Below are 20,741 nucleotides of genomic sequence, written 5' to 3'. Positions count from 1 at the left end.
TTACAGGCTATTAGAATATTAATATATATATATATATACTCGTACTATCCCCAGGTGACTAAATTCACAATACACCTGTTTCTCTCATTCGCATTAAATAAAAACTACTACTACTACCACCAAAATAAAGTATATTGATCCATATAAAAGAAATGAATAAGTGTTATACTACTGTCTACGACTGGTATAAATTTAAATACAGTACTTCAATAAGGGTTTTCAGATATTGTCTATACCAAGTGGACGACCTATTGTACTTTTGTGTATTTAAATTTGTGTATTTTATTATATGAAATGCCTCCTTTTTGCCATTTCGATGTGGAATTATATAAATTGTGCCATTTTTACAGGCACGCCGACTCTGGATAGGATTGATGGTATAAGGCAATGCAGTATATATGGGCTGTCAAAGGGTGCTTCAAGGGAGGACTTTATGCTTTCAGAAATTGGCCCCCTGTTTAAGTATTAAAACGTGAAAAAAACCCGGAAAACTCCACATAGGCGCAACTCGATTTATGACGTTGCTGCTATGGAAAATTCGATTTTTTACGACGGTTTTCCAGCAGCCAATTAAATCGTTAAAGCGAGGGTGTATTGTGTTTTATAAATCTATAGTCGCTGTTATAAATCAATATAAATTCATAAATCAAAAAACATTAATCGATTATACTTTGAAATAATAATAATAAAATTCGAAAACTAGTATAAATTTAGCATTGATAATTCGCTATTCGATGAACATTTCTTCGAGTTTATTTATTTCGATTTTCTTAGAAAGAGTTCGAATAAAAATAAACGTATATTTTCGCTTATTTTTATTAATCATATGTGTAACAATAAAATTAATGAATTCATGCATAAAATATACTTTCATAACATAATAATTTCAGATTCCCGAAACTAAGTTAATAATTTTTTTTTCGAATTATGCATTATAAATATCGTAATCGTGTTTGGGATTTATGAAATAAAATATTTAACATTGTGTGCTTTAAAATATATACCGTATTTTACGGCATATAACACGCACCCCTATTTCGGCACAGAATATTTAGAGGAAAAAGTGTTTAGTGCATCTCGCCTTTAACCAATTTTTTATATTTTTTTTTATTGTATTCCGGTTTAAAAATAAATAAAACGAGTAAAAATTATTGACGACGTCATAATGCCGGGCTGCAATTTTATATTTAAAATATATGCTCTCACCCAGTGCCGTAACTAGGGCGGTGTCCAGGCACAGGGAGTAGACTCTGGGGGCGCAGAAATGACCTGGACCAAGTTTTGGGGCGTAGTTACAGATGCTCGCACCGGGCGCATAAAAGGCTAGTTACTGCGCTGCTCTCGCCTCAAATTAGTAGTGGCTTGCCCTTGTATACATCATACTTTTTATAAATTTATGGTAGGTTATTTATATAATATATCAAATTAGTTTAGACAGCTTTTGGGCACTCCCTATGTTTTGTATACTTTAGTTCAAAATTTTTCGAATGGAACTTTTTTAAATGGCATTTGACACGTTGAAGTTTAGGAGCATACATTACATTTATTTTTACTGTTTGTACGGCATTGTATGCTTTACGAAAATCATAAAGCATTACATGCCGATATGCTTTTTATTCGAAGACATTACAATTCGATTTTATTCAGACAAAATGTGAAGTACAAAAAGTTTAAAGTAAAATTCTAAACAAAGGATAAAATCTCACATTATTTGTAATATGTTAAATTTTGTGTTAAGCTGTTAACACACACGTCAGTGTTAACATGCCGAAGTTATTGTTCGGGGTCTGGGAATGGATTAATTCACTTTCCATTATTTCTAATGGGAAAAATTGATTCGGAGTTCGAACGACCTCTGGAATGAATTAAATTCTAAGTACGAAGCACCACTGTGTATATTTTTCCTGGAGTTATTAAATATTGCGTTAATTATAAATAATTTCCATTTATTCATTAATAAAACTAACAAAAATACAAATATTTATAAATTCTTAACGTAAGCGTGTAAATTAAGGTTATAAATCCAGTCATAAATATACATGGCGAGTCAAAGTTCCTAACGCCCTTTTCATTCCAAAAGAACTTAAAGATATAGGCCTATTAATTTTGTTAATGTACTGTAGCTGCGAACTTTTTATTGAGCTTGAAAATCATTTCAAGGTCAAATATGTAATTTTAACTGGAAAAGGTAATGTTAAGTTCCAATAACGGGGCTAAAGAGAACTAATTAGTCTTATATTTAGGACTGTATAATACAGGGGTGGGCAAGCAAGAGTTCAGTGGGAGCCGAAGTTCTGTACTGTCGTGGTGGATAGTATGGTAAGGTGCGCGATTTTATTATATAATATAAATATAATATAATAAAATTGTAAAAAATCATAAAAAATAAAATTGTAAAAATAATAATAAAAAACAGAAATTAACACTTTCAGCGAGAGCCGCATTTGCCCATGCCTGGTATAATATTTTGATTTTGTCTTCTCCTAGGCTTTTAATTTAAAGAAATAATCAATGTTAAATGTTATATAATTTAATTTACTTTCTCGGCTGTTATATATAACAGAGGGAAAATTATGGCAAGCAGTCAAAAAAATTACCCTGTAGATTTTTACATTTTTGGACTCTGGAGACCTTAAAACATCGAGAAATGAAAAAAATCGTGTTTTTTCTGTATGTATAGATGTTAGTGTGTGTGTGAGGGACACGATTTTGTTCACCCACTCTGAAGCTTAACTCCTGTGCATTTTGTGGAAAATTTCTGAAATGTATAGGGATTTGTGTATTAGGGGAGTGATGCTATTAAATTTTGGTGGTTACAGATCGGAGAGGTGAGGAGATGGAGGGGGTCACGTGTCGTATCTCGAGTGGGGTCGGACTTAATGAAGATTTTCCTAGTTATTAGCATTTACATTTTTTTTTTTTTTTTTTAAATAGAACATATCTCAGTCCTCGAAATTTTATCCAAGTAAAGCACAAATTCCAATTCATTTTTTAATGCTAGGTATTTCAAAATATGACTTGACTCAGGATATAATCTAAGAGCCTAGTCTTGATGATTTTGAGTTAGATATTCGTAAATATTTTGGAATAGACTATAACTCCGACGAGAATATGAAAGAATATTGCGCTTCACTAGATAGGTGATTAAGAAACTAAATTAAGAAAGGTAAACATTGAAGTGTTAACTTTATTATTTTTTACCACAATACAATTTTTATTTATTGTACAACTTTATCTGTTATTTTATACATTATAAATTCTTAAGAACAATAAAATTAGCTTTCTTGTGAAATTTATTATAGATTCCCATTTGTTTGGTTCGATTGCACCCGCGGTATTTTGTTTCAAGAGAGCAAGCATACGATTTACATCAATAATCAAACTCGTGTTCCTTAAACGGAGTTGTTACCATTTGTATCATCTTTTATCTTCACCAGAATAAATAACAAATAAAAACAAGGGAAACTTCAAACTACCCTAAAAATGTAGTCTTTCAAATAGTACAGCTGTTGCGTAGGTCTTAAAAGAGAACTTAGGAATATCTCGTCGTACGCGGACTGTAGTTACTTCAGTGTAACTACTATTAAAAGTTAATTTATTCTTACAAAACATTTTACTTTATAAAATTGGTTATTCGAAAAAAGCAAAGAAGTGAAAGGGTGCCCTTTGTTTATAGCTTTTGTATAAATTTACCCACACACGTTTACACGGTATACAATACATAGTTATTTATTTTTATTATTACATAAGTTAAATCTACAATTGCACCACAATCACAAAATATGTTATTATTGTGCTAAAGACACTATATATAAAACTGAGATTAAAACTCACAGTTTTTCCAACAGTTAACTGGGGTGGCTGCCATGTATTTTTTAAATACATTGCAGTAGCATAACGTGAAGTGAGTGGACATTCGGACACCATTTTCTCGGATAAACACGCAGTTATATCACTGGCTTCGAGTGGAATGGCTGCAGCTGCATAACTCATATCGACAAAATTGACAATAAGAAAAAATATCAAAGCAGAAAAATATAAACCCCAACTGTAATCGTTGTTAACGATAAACATTCGAATTCCAACGCTTCCGTAGAAGATCCCTTGTAAAATGATGATAGACATCCACCAGAAAACCGTATTGGAATATATAGCATCGAATTCGTTGAAAATATTACACAGTTTATTATATAATTCAAAAAGATTTTTAATTTCTGAATGAGACATAACGAAAAGCTTTTTGTAAGCCCTCATATCGTTCCTTAAAATGCGGCATATGGTGGAATAAAAGAGGAAAAATAAAACAAATGGTATCTCGATAAATACAATCATACAAAAATCAAAAATGGCGGCTAAAACAATTGAATATTTACTATTAAAATAAAAGTATTCATTAAAATTAAATCTATCGAAAATTAATCTTCGATCGTTATCGAAAATGAACCAGAGAGAAATTAAATAAAGCGCTATTCCATACAAAGTCACTATAATAACTCGAATTAATATAGGCTTCTTGCTTGACTTGTACTTAATATTTCGGCCGTACGTATCGGGCAATTTGGCCAATATATTTCTTATCTCAATTTTATTCCGATTAAAATGATGGTAATTTAAAATGAGTAGGATCTGCCCCAAGACTTTTATAAATAACGTTGCCTTATATACAGTATCATACTTTAGAAAAGCGAAATGCATCGCGTGAAGGAAAGATAGAATTACTAATATATAAACAATTATCATGATAAATATTTCGTAAACAGATGTTTTCTTCGAGTCGACGTTCAAACCCCATAATTTTGTAATTCGAGTTAAAAACGAAATTTCTTTTAATCTGTCGATGTTCTCGTTTAAATAATCTCTCCCGGTCTTGTTTGATTCTTCTTCCATTTGAAACCGTACAATTCCTATGGAATTATTCATTCTTCAAAATCTAAAATAATTAAAATAAATTTTCGATTATAAATTTTGTTTTTGAATATTTTGTATTCGTTAATCTAAATTTATTTCATTCATTCATGTTAACGCTTATTGTATACTAGCGGATGAGCCCGGCAAAAAACAACAGCAAAGATTATTTCGTACTTCTAACCCTTACATTATAGTACAGTAGAATCTCGATTATTCGGACCTCTATTATCCGGATTGTTCAAAATAAACAAAAATTGTACGAATTTGCTGATTTGCACTTGGAGAATCGCGACACTGTTTATGTTAATGGAATGCATGGAACAAAATTTTGAAAAGACCATTAGTAAATTCCAGTAACACAGTAGAAAGTGTTTAGGAGACATCGTGGAAACAATAGCACAAATTTCAATACGTGCCGAATGTGACGATGATGATGTAAGCGAGTGGTTAAATTGCGATGCGAACGATCCTAAATTCCAAATTTTGAATGATGAGGAAATAAAGAAATATCTGCCTCAGATGAACAAGATCGAGAAGACGAAGAACGAGATTTGCGAAGTAAGATATATTGGTCCTGCACATTCTGAAGCTTTTCAGTGCTTAGACGTCGCCATGAAGTGGTTTGAGAGCTAAGAAGAGTGTAACTCAGGACAACTTATATGTCTTAAAAGTATTCGCGATTTAGCAGCTTCAAAAAGAACAGCTAGCTTTAAACAAAAATCGTTAATTCAATTTCTTAATAAAAAAATAATTTAATATTGAAGCTATATGTAAATCTAGAGAAATAAAAATTATTCATACTGTATGTACAGTACATGTCTTTCACTGTCAATTATTATTTTTTCGATTATCCGGATTTTTCCTTATCCGGACTACCTTCATCCCCAATTAGTCCGGATAATAGAGGTTCTACTGTATTTGATTTATATTTACAAAAGGTTATCTTACGTAATAGTTCATCACATCGAGTGCCTAATCTAACACATTTTAAAAATTCTTTACATTGTGTAGAGGAATAAAGAATTTTTAAAATGTGTTAGATTGGTCACTTGGTGTGACCAAGTGTCAACCCTTAAGAAAACCCTTAAGTAGAGTGACCTTTATAGTTATAAAGCCGATCTTATCCGTGCAGGAATTAGGGCCCCCGTCTTCTGAGCTTAATTAGAGAATTTTTAGACTGGTCTAAAAATATGTTCGATTTCGAAACCAACCGCATCTAAAATAGGACAGTAGAAGCCGAGTTCTTCAGGGTAATCCTTAACCCTCTCCCTTTCTCCTGTGGGAGAATTTCCAAAAATCTCTTCTTAGTGTGCATTCTCATCGCGTACCGTAACTGTGTACCAAATTTCAACTCCTAATTGTTTGGGCTCTGCGCTTATCATCATCAACCCATCTCGATTGTATTATAAGCATTAGCGTAGCCAGGGTTTTGTTATGGGGGGTCTAGTAGAGGTTGTAATTTTCTGGGGAGGGGCACCAGGTTAACTGGGGGGCCGTGCCAACCCATGCCCCTTCCTGGCTACGCCCATGACTATAAGTTTACACATCATTCTAGTCTTCCATTTTTTCAATAGTATCTATAAACTATTATAAATTAAGCAAAGAAATGACATACAACATTTAATTTTCATTAAAAATCTTTTTTAAGCAATTTGACGTGAAATAATGAGGAATTTCTGATTAATCTCTATCAGAAAGTTCTGACCATTTAACAAAGGCCTGGTGCCCAGCAGTGGTCGACTGGATGAAATCACTGAACACTGGTCGGTCATGGGTTCGTGCCTCGCGCAAGGGCTGCCCACGTGGAGTTTTCCGGGTTTTCTTCACGTTTGTAACACCTAAATAGGAGACAGTTTTTCTTATAAGTCGTCACGAGAGACATCGCCGATGACTGCGTTTCCGTAACCAAATAAACCTAAAATTGTTTACATTTCTTGTGTATTATGTAAAAAATTTGAGCCCTCGTTTGGGTTGTTTTTCTTAATAGTAAACAGATGATGATTGGTCGTTTCCTTGAACGGTGCTTTTCCAGATCTTCGTCTACTCGAATTTGCATATTTTTGAGACGTAAACGAATATTACATTTAAAATAATTATTTCTGAATCAAGTTCTAAAGATGATTAATTTTTTTTAAAAAATTTTTGCAAAACTAAATGCAATAGTTTAATTGACACCTAATTTATAACAAGATAATGCAGAATGCCATAAGACTGGGCATAAAAGTTGGAAAAACGATCAGAAAATAACCCAAACCAAAATTTATAGTCAATATACAGATTTAAATCCACTAAGATTTGTTAGGAATTTTTAAAATGTAATTTTTACATTTTACACCCATATTACATACACCCAATTACATATTTACATACAAAAAAAAAGAAAAAACAAATTATAATAATTTTTCGAATGAAACTGCTCAAAACATTAGTTCAATTCAAATTACTATTAGTAAACTGTTTCAACAATAATTCTAGTTTGAAAGAAAATATATATTATTATTACCCACTCTTGAAATTTCTTTTCTTCCAACAGATAATATGCGTTAAGGCACTTTCAACATTATTAAGTGCACAGAAACTCATAGGCCTATCCGAGAATTAGAAAAAAAAACCAGAAATTAATGAGAAATGAATCGATTTTTTTGTTCTTACGTGTTTATATTTATTAACGATTTCCAGGAAAATTTGCATAACATGTTCCTTAATTTGATAATGCTATGTTTTTAAAATGATAAAGTGGGGGGAAATATATTTACGAAGTATATTGATAATTAGAAAATGAATATCTAATTTGATTAATTTTGTTTTAATTGAAGAAATTTAAGATAAAATCTAGCTACGAGTTGCTTAACTTTCCCTGCAACATTTGGTGGCGCCATCCTTTATCGTATTTTATTTTTAAAACTTTTTATATTTTTAACTATCATAAAATGGCAAAAAGCTTAATTTTGAGGTTAAGGATGGGTTTGATAAAAAGTTGTAAATGCTAATAACGAGTAAAATCGTCATTAAGTCTGACCTTACTGGAGATACACACGACCTCCTTTATGTCCCCCACCCCCTCGATCAGGGCCGGTAGATTTTCTCAGTATGATGCAAGTGTTCGAAATGCCGCCCCTTAAATGTTTTTGTTTTTTTTAAATAACCTTCGATTGTGATTTAAAAAAAAAACGGCACAAAATGTACAAATACTATTTTTATTTTGAAAATATAAACTACTATAAAATATTGATATCAACTATCAACTACAGTTTTACTCTTCTAACTTTAACATTAGCAAATTCGTTAATTAGGGATGTGTAGTTTAGAGTGGCAGCCAATGTAGATTCAATACAAATTAATGCTAGATTTCTAAGTTTTGTTTGGTCTATTGAACTTCGTAAGTAGTGTTTTATTAATCTTAATTTGGAAAAACTTCTTTCCCCACTAGCTAAAAAGACAGGGAGTGTTAATAAAATTCTCAGAGCTACAACAGTATTCGGATACAAAGTAATTAAGTTATTTTGGCACAAATTATTTAAAACATCCAAAGGTTTCATAGAATATGGTAGCATTCGGGATATATCACGTGATTCTTCTCGAAGATCATTTGCATTTATATCTGATTCATTTTCGACCGAAAATTTTGACTGGAGACTGGTACAATAATTTTCTAGCCTTAAGGTTTAAAAAGTCATATAAAAACTGAAAATTTTTGCTATGGATTTCCAGAAGCGTGTCTCCTGATATGTTCTTCCATAACTGGATCAAACTCAGAAAGCAATTCTACCAATTTCAGCAAATTTCCATTATTAGGCTGAAACAAATGTTCAGTTGTTCCACGAAAAGCTAAGCATTGTCAGGCCAAGAGTCTAATTATTGACAGAACTCTTTTACCACAACTTTCCAATGCTGAATTTCTATATCCATAATTCGTTGATATTCAGCGTCAATAGTTTTTTCTGTTTTAATCGAATGTCCAATTCTTTCCATGCTCTAAAAGCATTTCTGTGATTTACAGATTTTTCGTGCATTGTGAGGGCTCTTTGAAGATTTCGCCAGTCAGAATAGCCTTTTTTGGGCCAGTCAATAGTAGCAGACGAATTATCAAATAAAATATAATATCAAAAAGCAGCATCATTTGCAACAACCAACTTCTCTCAACGACTTCACCATTGCTCAACACTTACAAATAATGCGAGGGCGAAAATCTACGTCTTCTTTTATTAATAGAAAACTCGAATTCTTTAAGGATTATCGTAAATAACTCGGCTTTACTGTACTATTTTAGATGCGGTTTTTTGCGTTTTTGCAGAAAATCGAACATATTTTCAGACTATGTAAAAATTCTCTAATTAATCTCGGAAGAGGGAGACCTAATTCTTGCACCCGGTGAAAACGGGTAAGATCGGCTATAATGTAATAATCTTAATCTTTGCTATTGTTTCTTTTTGTTCGAGCAACGCCCGGGCTCATCTGCTAGTAAATAGATAACTAATATCTGTCAAATTGACAGCTAGCAGCCGTTTTGACATTAACTTGTCATTGTATTGTCTTCACTTCAACGTATATAAATTTAGTAAAAATAGAGCAAAAAAATAACGAACGCAAAAGTAAGCAAATGTAAATATTTCCTAAGCAACTCTATCACTCACAGAACGTAAAAGTAATCCAATATTACCTAAATAATTATCTATCACACAGGCATACATTCCGCACCCGATATATATCCAGTCCATGCAAATGCTACTTTTTAATTCGAGTCCCTATTGTCAGAACATAATTCTTTTCAATGATAACAAGTAACTACAATTGCTGTAAAAAAAACAAAACAATAATTCTCTTACCTGATCTACAAAAACTGAACTAGTATAAATGCAAAAATATTATACTGATACAGATATATATTTGATTTACTGATTTAAACGCAGTACAACCACTTGCTACTTCTGGAGACAAACTAACGTTAAAATCAAATATTGTCAATTATTTAAGCTCCAAGCAGAACTATCAACACGTTACACGTGCAATTGTCTTTTATGATAATTGCCGCCTCAGCTTTTAGGAGCGGTCGCGAGGTATATTACAAACAAACACAATAGCTATGCGCTGTCACGTTGGCGAGCGCTCGCCAACAATGCACCTGCACCATAAACCGAAATCAAAGGATACCGAAAGCACTTAGGCAGAGGCGTGCGATGAATCAAATCGTATACATCAATATGGGAATAACATAGACCAATATAGAAAAGCGTTGTGTAAAAATTTTTAATTATTGAATGGTTCAAATAATATTTTGATTTCACTGCTTATGCCGCCCCCTTACAGTGCCGCCTGATGCGGCCGCTTCTCTGCGTCATAGCACGACACGGCCCTGCCCTCGACCTTTAACCTCCAAAATTTAATAGCAATAATTTACTTTCCCGACTATTATGTATACATAACTAAGTGTCAAATTTGACTCTCCGAGCTTTTTGCAAATCTCAGGCGGAGTAAAGATTAAGAAACGAAATTTGACATGGTGGCTTGTATATGAGGGGCACTGATATAATTTAATTTTGGTGGTTAAAGACCGAGAAGGTAAGGAGATAAAGGGATGTCATTTATCATATCTCGAGGGGTAGGGCTTAATGAAGATTTTATTCGTTATTAACATTTATGTACTTTTTTTATATAAAAGTCATCCCTATCCTCAAAATTAAGCTTTTTGCCATTGTATAGTAATTAAAAATATAAAAAGTTTTTTTATAACAAAATCTCATAATAGATGACGCCACACACACATTTTATTTATTATGTTTAGCAATATAAACGTTTTTTTTTAAATAAAAATTCATAACAGCCGGGAAAGTTATGCAACTCTCGCTGCTGGATTTTTTATTTTTATGATAAACTTTTTTAAAGTAAATTACTGGAATATTTTAATAGGAAAATAACTGAAACCATCACACATGAACGCATTACAGTATATCATTGGAAGACCATTTTGTTCTTCATCTTCTGATGACTTCAAGAAAAAGAATTAACGGATAAAAATCCAGTGTAATACCTTGAGAGAAGTTATAAAGTGTAAAAAATTATTATATTGGTATATAAATAGTAACTACGTGATATGAATCAAGCACAATGGCATTTATTTAAGTCGTTTATGACATTGAATAATATATTTCTAGGTTAATCACAGTCAAATCGGACATGTTTTCTTCCTCTTAACGCAATTTGTTTCTGTCGCATGTGATCAGATAATTCGTCTGTATTTTTAGACATAATACAATAGATTTATTTTAAATAAACATTTGATGTTATACACGCTAATAAATTCAGAAATATTTCCTAAATAACTACAATACATATTTCATTATTTATATTTCGTCTTCTGTCTCTCCTCATACAATAAATTATGTATAAAAAAAATCGCGCTGTTTATGCCGATTTAATTTTGGGTATTTTAAAACTAGAGATAGATTTAATTATTTTATTATTTACTGTAATCATTAATAATATGCAAATGATTGAATTTCACGAAAATATTATCCAAGTTTCTATAATAATAATAATTTTTTTTTTACTTATTCGCTACTAGTTTCTATTTTAAAATTAAACATTTCTCGTATTGATTTGAGTAGTTTAACAATGCGTGTCCCCACACGTACACGGAAAGGCATCCGATTTGAGTACTGTACACTGCATCAAAATTGCGACCTAATTATTATACTCAAACCTCAAAACAACGGTCACCTCTAAATAACGGCCAGTTTTTCGAAAAGTTTTTAACAAAAATGCCACAAAATAATCTCTAAACAATGGCCATTTGTTATGTTCCCATCAGTGGCCGTTGTTCCGATGTTTGACTACACATCGATAATATTCATTGTAAAAAGTTTATAAGTAATTGTTAAATAATAGTTTTTAAGTTAAACTGGAAAAGAAGTAAAAAATAATATATTAGAGCTGTTATTCGAATTATTTAATAAACTTAATTACCTCTAAATAAATTAGTCGATGGTAAAAGTAAGTGATTATCTAATCTAAACGAACTGGAAAATAAATAAAAATTAAATCAATAAGTAACAAGAGCTTACCTTTACAGGTTGTTTTTTCTTTTTATAAACTGCTGATTTTGAGGAAATAATGAATAATTCACTAAAAAATTGTCTCCGTTTCAATGGAAGGATTAAATTATTGTTATTTTTTCTTATTACGGAGCGGCTATTCGTAAACAGACGTCGACTAGTTACAAATTTTACGGTGTTGACTCTCTGTCGTCATTAACTTGATTGATTCGAACGTACTGTTAGCTTTTATTATTAGTTTTCTGTAGAAGAAAATTATTTATGTTTCAGAAACTTTCTTCTGGATATTAAAAATTAATTTGTCATTCCAGTAAAAAAAAAAAAAAAACGTAAAATGTAGAATTTTAATATACTATGATTAAGTAATTACTGTAATTACATTAATGTCTGTCATTTTATTATCGTTATTATTGTTATTATTATTTTTTTCCTCGTCCAATAAAAATATCAACTGAGAGATTTAAATATTTAATTTTTTAAAAAAATAAATAATGTTAATAAATTTAAAATTTTTGTTTTAAATTCGTACGTTTTAAAAATATTCTAAGTTTTTGCACTTTATTAAAATTAAACTTCTTGAATAACCCGAAACGACAGATATATATATATATTACAGTATTTGGAATAATTACATATACCTCGTATATATATATATATATATATATATATATATATATATATATATTAGATCTTGCAGCCATTAAAACCTCTTTTTAATGCCCATTACAGATTCGACAAGGTCCACGATGAGGCAGTCAAGTAGACCTTGTCGAATCATACCACGAATCAAATCATTACGAAAATTCCTAATGATCCAATACGGCAAAAACAAGGGTTCTCCAGATTGGCAAGGTGAAACCAATTGTTAATCTGTGCTTCAGTGATGTAGAAGAGGAGTTCCCAACTTGTGAGGAAACTAATTTATTAAGGATCTTTTAATTGTGTTCACACAGGCACGTCTTATATTACATTAAGTCCGTTATGCGCAATTGCTTATACGGGTGTATTAACTCTTAGGGGCCGTCCATAAATTACGTAAGGTATTTTGGGGTGGGTGGGGGTCAAGGATTTCTTACGATTTCTTACTCGGGTAGGGGGTAATAGATCTCGTCTTACGTAATATTCTTGTTTTTATTTTTTGATCTCGTTGAGTGGTGGAGTTTTGAATTTGGCTTTAATTTGGCGGTTTCTATTAAGAACGCTCGTTGTACTGACGCCATCAGATGTGACGTGATAGAATAATAACGTTAGCAGACTCACTCTCTACACATTTTTTATCATGGGAGAAAGGCCATATAGGTGTTTCTCACTGGTTTTTTTTATTTGAATAAGTGCACCACTCCTATGGGTATAACACTAAGAATACATAAACCAAAATACATGATACAAAGTAAACATAAAATTAGTATTCGGTTTTTAGCGAAAACTAAAATGTAAAACTAGAAATTAGAAATTATAAATAATCTTATCTTCCATATTTTTTTAACATAATTGTAAAAAGCATCAAACAGTGGCTTCTGAACAAGCTTATGGAGTAGATATGGCCACCTGAAACCAAGCGTAAAGATTTCTAATTTCAGAATAAGTCTATCTTGATCGTAAATTGGACAATGATAGATCATATGGTCGACGGTGTCTAGGTTTTCTGTAGAGCAAAAGCAAGTGGCAGTTTCTGTCCGGTTATACATGCTCAGTAAGTAGTTGAGCAGTAGCAAACGTTAAATCTCTAAATGGTGATGAGAACCTGCATTCAACACTAGGAAAATAATCTTCTTATTCTACCAGTATTACTGCTGAACTTTTGTTGATTCCACTTTTGCATAGTGTTGTCATAAATATAATTTTTAAGGCTGCTGCGTAAGAGAGGGATGTGAGTGTAGTCCAATTCAGTGTCCTTTGCAGCTGACTTAGCCTCAAAGTCGACTTTTTCATTTCCTAGGATGTCAGTATGACCACGAACAATCATAAAAGTTATCTTATTTACAAGATTTTTAATATGTTGCTGGATATATGTGATTTTATTGCTATTGAAATTGGTATTTATTAGAAATTTTAGGACGGACTAAGAATCACTGTAAATGTTGATAGACAGTTTTGTTTGGTAGTGAAGTGGCCCACTGAACAGCTTGATAGACAGCATCTTCTTCAGCTTGATATGTGGGGATATCTTCTAACATATTTTGGGCAAAATATGCCATTTTGGAGGAAGATACAGATACTTGAGCGGACATGAAGGGGGCTTTTAGACCCATCTGTGTAGATATTAATGTCTGCATAGTTATCCATGGAGGAATGTATCCTGTTTACAGAGTGACGATCAGAGATAGGGTAATTGCAATATGGTAGCATTTGAACAGCCGTAGATAGGAGTAGAGACTGTTGTTGAGCTTTGATGTTTGTAGTTCTGATGTAGTAGTTTAGAACCTTTTCTACAATACATAGTGGCAAAGGAAGGAGCTCTGCTAGAATCAGAGAGGCGTTAGTAGAAACAGTTCTGCAGCACTTTTAAATTCTGATGGCAAACTGTCTTTGAAGAGAGAGTAATTTACTTGCTACTGAATTTTTACTAGTTACATGATCCCAGCTAGAAGCCGCGTAAAGTAGCATTGGTGGTATTGCCCCATTATATAGAGTTTTATAAGCTTTATGATTTAGTTCCCCGGTGCACCTAGCACATTTTATTAGCATGTAGTTTATTTTCTTGGCCTTAGCCAAGATGTAACCAATGTGGCGAGAGAATGTGGTTTCTATTTTCTCTTGATTTATTTTGTATGAAGTTTCTGTTTACACGTGCACTAGCTGGTCGATCTGTCGAAGTTTTTTGCGTCCTTTTGTGAAAATTAATATAAAAATGAATATTATGATGTTGATTAATGGTAATAATAAAAAGATTGTTAATAATTAAAAAATAAAGTTCTTAAAATAAATTGTTCATTCGAATTCATTAAATTTTTATATTTTTAAATTTGTTCATGTAGTCTTTTATAAATAATAGTACATATTAATTAACTAATTAATAATTATATATTTTGGACCTAAAGTTTTTAGGGTTTCATTAAAAAAATTATTTTCGTTAAAATCTTTCTATAAAATTATGCCTAAATATTACGTAAGATAGGGAAGAAGAGAAGGGATCAAAGAAAATATTACGGTTTCTTACACAGGGGTAGGTGGGGGTCTAGAATGGCCAAAATCGCCCTTACGTAATTTATGGACGGCCCCTTTACGTTAACCAATCAAGTATCGATATTTTTATAATCCTTTTCCTTGGAATTGTATAAAAATGGGATGTTTTTCTTCGATATTTTAATTAGGTTTTCATCTTTCAACACGCATTCCTCCAGTCTTCTTCTTCTTCCCGTCATTTATTTGCGTGCACGAATGAGATAATTTTCATTGATTGAACGTAAGATTCCTGCCAAAATAGACTTTCAATGTAACGACGTTGTTGCCCGTGAAATAGCTTCCTGGTATATAACAACAACACTTTAAGATCGCCTACGTCACACTACGTGTGCCTTCTGAACGCAGATTTCGGTGTCGATACTTCACAAACTTGTCATAAACCTGTGGAATCGTTATTACTCAGTTCTGGTTTCTCGTCTGTAAAAATATATGAATTTTCATTCTTGCTATTCACGAAATTGTTTAAATTTGACCTTGTGGCTTCGTCGCTTCACTTCTAAAGAGTTCGTTTCTTATTACTAATATTTAGTAGTAGAATAAAATTAACGGATTTCATGCTATGTCGGCCGTTTCTGTAATAGTTAACCATACTATATTGTTTCAAAGCATTCCCTTTCCTAGAATTGACACAAGTTCCAAAGTAGGATCCTTACTTTCTGAACATTATTTTGAGTTCGACTTGAGGTTCTAAGTTTAGATTGAAAACTCGGATGATGAAAGAAAAAAAAAGGAAGCTGGAAGGGCCTCAAAATCCACGGCTACAGCCATAAAATCTAAGAGGGAAGATGAATAATGCTATCTGTTTTGAGACAGAGTGGTCATCAGATTGCCACGGTGAAATGTGCATAGTGAACTAAGTGGACCCACTTAAAACGTTCAAGAGCAGAGGCAAATGAAATGTATTTGCGATCTTTTCATATAAACGTTTTTCATTCCTCAATGCATGTTTAAATAAATCATTATGCTATAATTTGCACTATTTTCTTCCCCCACCAGAAAAATCTATTTATGTTTGGGGTCCGAATTTTGAGCCATTTTTTCCAAATCTCCATCATTGACACGGTTGGCTAAATTCAAGAATGCTCTTTACAAAAATGATTATTAATGAAAGAACGTTAAAGCTATTTTTTGGGTTAATGTTACCTATGGTTCCAAAATGGCGGCTCGTCGCTGTTTCCAGCAAATAGAAGGAAACAGTGTGGACGCGCGTTCTAACCTAACCTAAGCTATTCTAATAAATTACCATAATTATTACCAACAAAATTATTAGAATAGGTTAGGTTAGGTTAGAACGTGCATCCCCACTATTTCTTTTCTTCTATTTACTGGAATCAGAGACGAGCCGCCATTTTGGAACCACAGGTAACATTAATAATATTATGGCGTTAAAAAAATAGGTTAAAGTTATACTGGTAAAACGAATTAGAGAACCGACTTTAGTGCATTTGCTATAATTAATAGGCTATATAACTTATTTTAAAATGTATAGAATTTAAATCTTCAAGGATGCGTTTACATGTAACCTAATATCATATAGACAGCAGATGGTCAGACGCCATTTTCTTTCCGTGCAACACTGATAAAAATGAAATTTTATTTTATTAAAATGAAATGTCACGCAAAATATAGAAGGAAAAATCACTAACGTGACCTTCAATGCATGATTTTTTAAATTGTAACACAAATTATAAATTCTACTTGAAATTCTATTCGGCAATAGCAGCAGAATATGTAATTAATTTAATTAATATTTTCTGAATTTCTTAACAGTTTAATATTCAAAATCGTTTAAAAAATTAAGTTATCTATATGAATTCATTAAGAAATAAAAGAAAATATAACAAAAAATCCTGTATAAGCTTAGTATTATTCAATTAAAAATTAAAATACAAGAAATTTCACTCTAAAAAAAAAACTTAAGCAATAAACATTACTTTAAAAGTTTTAAAGTCATTTTTATTTATTAATATTAAATAAAACTTCTATTAAAATTTAAAAGTGCTCACGATTTAATGGTTATATTTATTCAAATTTTCATCCCGTACTGAATTTCGATCCGTTCGAAGAATTTTTTTTTTCCGAGTAAAATATTCAATAAAATGACCTTAAATTATTATAAAAAAATAAATAAAACCTTAAATAATTTTATTTTAAAATGTTTTATTAAATAAGCACTTGAAATATTCTACAATAATTTTCATTTATAGCAGATAACGTCAATCAAATGATTAATAATCTTTTAAATTAAAAATGACACTTAAATACGTGTTAATATTGATACTTCTACTTATAATTATTAATAATTTGTTATTGTTATTTGTGCTGAGTATACGAGTGTAAACAGTAACAATGTCATTTAGAATGTGTTTTAAAATCTCTTATTAGCATCTTTAATGTTAGATTGAAATTTGTAGAGAGGAAATTCATCTCAGAGTTATATAAAGGAAATTAGAAGTAAATAAACAAAAATAAATATTTAAAAATTTACTAGAAAATCTTATTCAAGAAAGTTAACAGAAGAAAACACAGGGATTCCTCTTTCTGCATCCTTTTCCGTGTTTTCTCCTGCTAATTTCTTATGAATTTTTTAAAAAAAAAAATCCTGGTTATTTACTAGCTTTTGCTAGTTTTCTTAATGTTAAAAAATAATTAATGTTTTTAATTCATTATCAAATATAATCGCTTTCTTAATTGCAAATTTATATAATAAAAACACTGAAGGTTAATGATAAAAATTATAACATTAAGTACTACATGACGAGATGGGTTTCCCTTCCTTCTTTTGATTCATTATTGATGGTTAGTAGATTGTGCTTTATTGATATTATTGCGTGAGACCAAACACATAGATCTATATTAAATATTTTATCACATCTTTTATTTTTTTCTCATTGAATGACGTGGTCATAGAGTAATCAAATAATTGATTTTCAACTGCATCAATTGCTGATAGTGTTATCTAATAACGCCTCGCTAATAGCACTAGAAGTAAGTAAAAACCAAACATAATAAAAATCATTTGTGGTAATAATTATATAAAAAATATTAATTTAGTAAAATCTCGGTTAACCGAAGATCTGCATTATCCCAGGCCAACCTTTAAGACAAAATGAAAACATTGTAGAGTTACATACAAGTATCTAAAAATGTCACATAATATAGATTATTATACGACAAAATGCATGCCTAAAATTATTTACATAACCCAGTAATGTTGACAGTACTGTCAAATGATCATATATAAAATTATATTTAAAAAGCAAATAGGCTACATAAATGACAAAGAATACGGGCAAGAGCTCAAACGATAATGTATAACAGCGCATTAAATATTCTAGAATTATTGTTTAAGAATAACGATATTACTCTTGAAAAATCTAATAAGTTTATTTAAAAATGTATTTAAAATACTTACTGGCACGTGTTAATGTAAGCGAAAATACGGGAAGAAAATATTCTCGATACAAATCGAGCGACGAACTGTATTGTGTACTGTGTATTATAAATAGATGGCGTTTAACTTCTTTTGGAAATTTGACGTCACAGTAAGCTAATGAATGATTTACATTTACACTGCATTTACGTTTCTCTTTATTAATATCTGTCCATTTTCGAAAAATACACAGAAGAGACACGAATTGTCCATTAACAAATGGAAGCAGATTGAAGAATGCAAATGATGTGTGAAGCAACTATCAAAATATGTTAATTATTTTCTATCAGTAAGTGGATGGATTCTCAATGATTCGTGTATAATTATACATGGATCTATCCATTAAAAATATATTAAATTGGATTTGATTCGAAGATTTATTAATATTTTGAAATTATTTATCTTTATTTTAACAATTTATACGTTTTTCTTTCCAAAAACAATCCCGAATTTATGGTTATTTGGGCCTCTTAGTCCCAGGTTCCTTGTACACGTTGAAATTTACAAGAGATTCGAATTGCTGTATAATCATTCTGTTACAATTTGAATTACTTCTTCGGTGTATTTGAAATGCTTAGTTATTCAGTTAATAATTTAAGATATTAGTTCTAAAATTTGATGCCCTGGGCCAAGCCTGTTTATTTTATAAATCCGGCACTGCGAAAAAGGAATATAATATGTTGTAGATCAATATAACTATTGGCATATTCCCATTTGTAGAAAGAAGAAAAAATGTAGATTTATTGATTATCTAGAAAATTTCTAAAATGGAACTGAATTAGTGTTATGCATTATTATTATTTTTTAATTCTAAATATTCTCGGGTTACAGACATAAATCTTCATCAAACAACTTGATTACGGTGATCGGTCCTTTTTTGTATTTCTCGGCGTTTTGACAATCCTGGAGTCTAATAATGTAAAAAGACCCCTTACAAAATTATCTGCATTTTTCTCAGGACTGGATAAATATAAAATTTTGAAACTTAGCAGAGTTATTACTAGTCTGGAGCCATGATTTGCTAACACGGCTCCAGACTAGGATCCATGGTACCCTTAACTTCCCGTTAGAGTGCGGGGAAAGTGGAATAAGAGCACTTACCAGTTTATCTATTGATATTTAGAGAATAAAGTTTAATGATAATTGAATTAAATAAGATTAAACGAAATTAATTTTAAAATACATCGCAATATTTTTATTATATTTATATATAAAAGCGTCCAAATATCTCATTATAGATTTATAATACACATTTAGAAAATGCAGCATAATTTAAAAATTTATACTATATTCTATGAGCTATAAGTAATTTTATAATAAGCCTGAAATTATTTACGAACACGCAACATAATTAATACTGGTCTTTTTTATTACATGCTTTATACAGTTCACCTTTTATTGATTCTTCTTCATTTTACTTTATAAAGGTTTTTTTTTAAACTTAAATAATATCTAGATTATTTATATCATTATAAAATAGAACTATATCATCTTATTTTGCTAGAAAATTACACAGGCACACAAGAAAATATTTTAAATTTATATGGAATAATTTAACAGGGAGGAAAGAGTTTTTTTAAAAAAAAACCCTATCAAACTTAATTACTAGCTAAGCCACTTCGTATCTATATAAATATTTATATTATAAAGTATTTTTAATGTTTATGCAAGTAATACCAATAAATATTTTATTATTCAGAAGTCAAATATTAAATAATTTATGATTGTTTCGCTTTCGGTAACACGAAAGAAAATAACAAAGATCAAAATTAATAAAATCATTCCAATGATTCAAATGTCAATTTTCTATTGCAAATTCGCGTGTTCATAATAATATTACTTAATTAAAATAGAATTTCTTACGAAAGTGAAAGCGTTATTGGACTTTCTAAAAATGCAGAGTACAATCGAGATATTAAATATTGTTTATAAATACTTGTATTAATAACTATTAACGACTTTTTTAAATACTTATATATAGTTCGTATATAGTTAATTGGAGCCTGATGTCTATAATCTTTTCATACCTGGCTTGGTTTTTCATCTATTTAACTCCGTTCTCGAGATTAAGGAAAGACAGACAGATGGACGACAGTGGGAATTTATAGACCTACAATGTTTTCAAATTGCAGCCCAATAAACATCGAAAAAAATGTCGCACG

General features: G+C 30.8%; 1 long non-coding RNA gene across 1 annotated transcript; it reads right to left on the bottom strand.

The window, feature by feature from the left end:
• Positions 1–3,756: 3,756 nt before the first annotated feature.
• On the bottom strand, positions 3,757–18,638 carry LOC136989685 (uncharacterized). The gene is made up of 3 exons (XR_010882940.1): positions 18,562–18,638; positions 11,970–12,202; positions 3,757–4,930 (listed from the first exon to the last, which is right to left on the bottom strand). It is a non-coding gene; the product is annotated as an uncharacterized lncRNA (long non-coding RNA).
• Positions 18,639–20,741: the final 2,103 nt, after the last annotated feature.

The sequence above is a fragment of the Centruroides vittatus genome, unplaced genomic scaffold, assembly GCF_030686945.1.
Source record: "Centruroides vittatus isolate TY-2023 unplaced genomic scaffold, ASM3068694v2 scaffold_752, whole genome shotgun sequence".
NCBI lineage: Eukaryota > Metazoa > Arthropoda > Arachnida > Scorpiones > Buthidae > Centruroides > Centruroides vittatus.
Note: the sequence above shows the minus strand (reverse complement) of the source record. Positions and strands in the feature narration are given on the sequence as shown.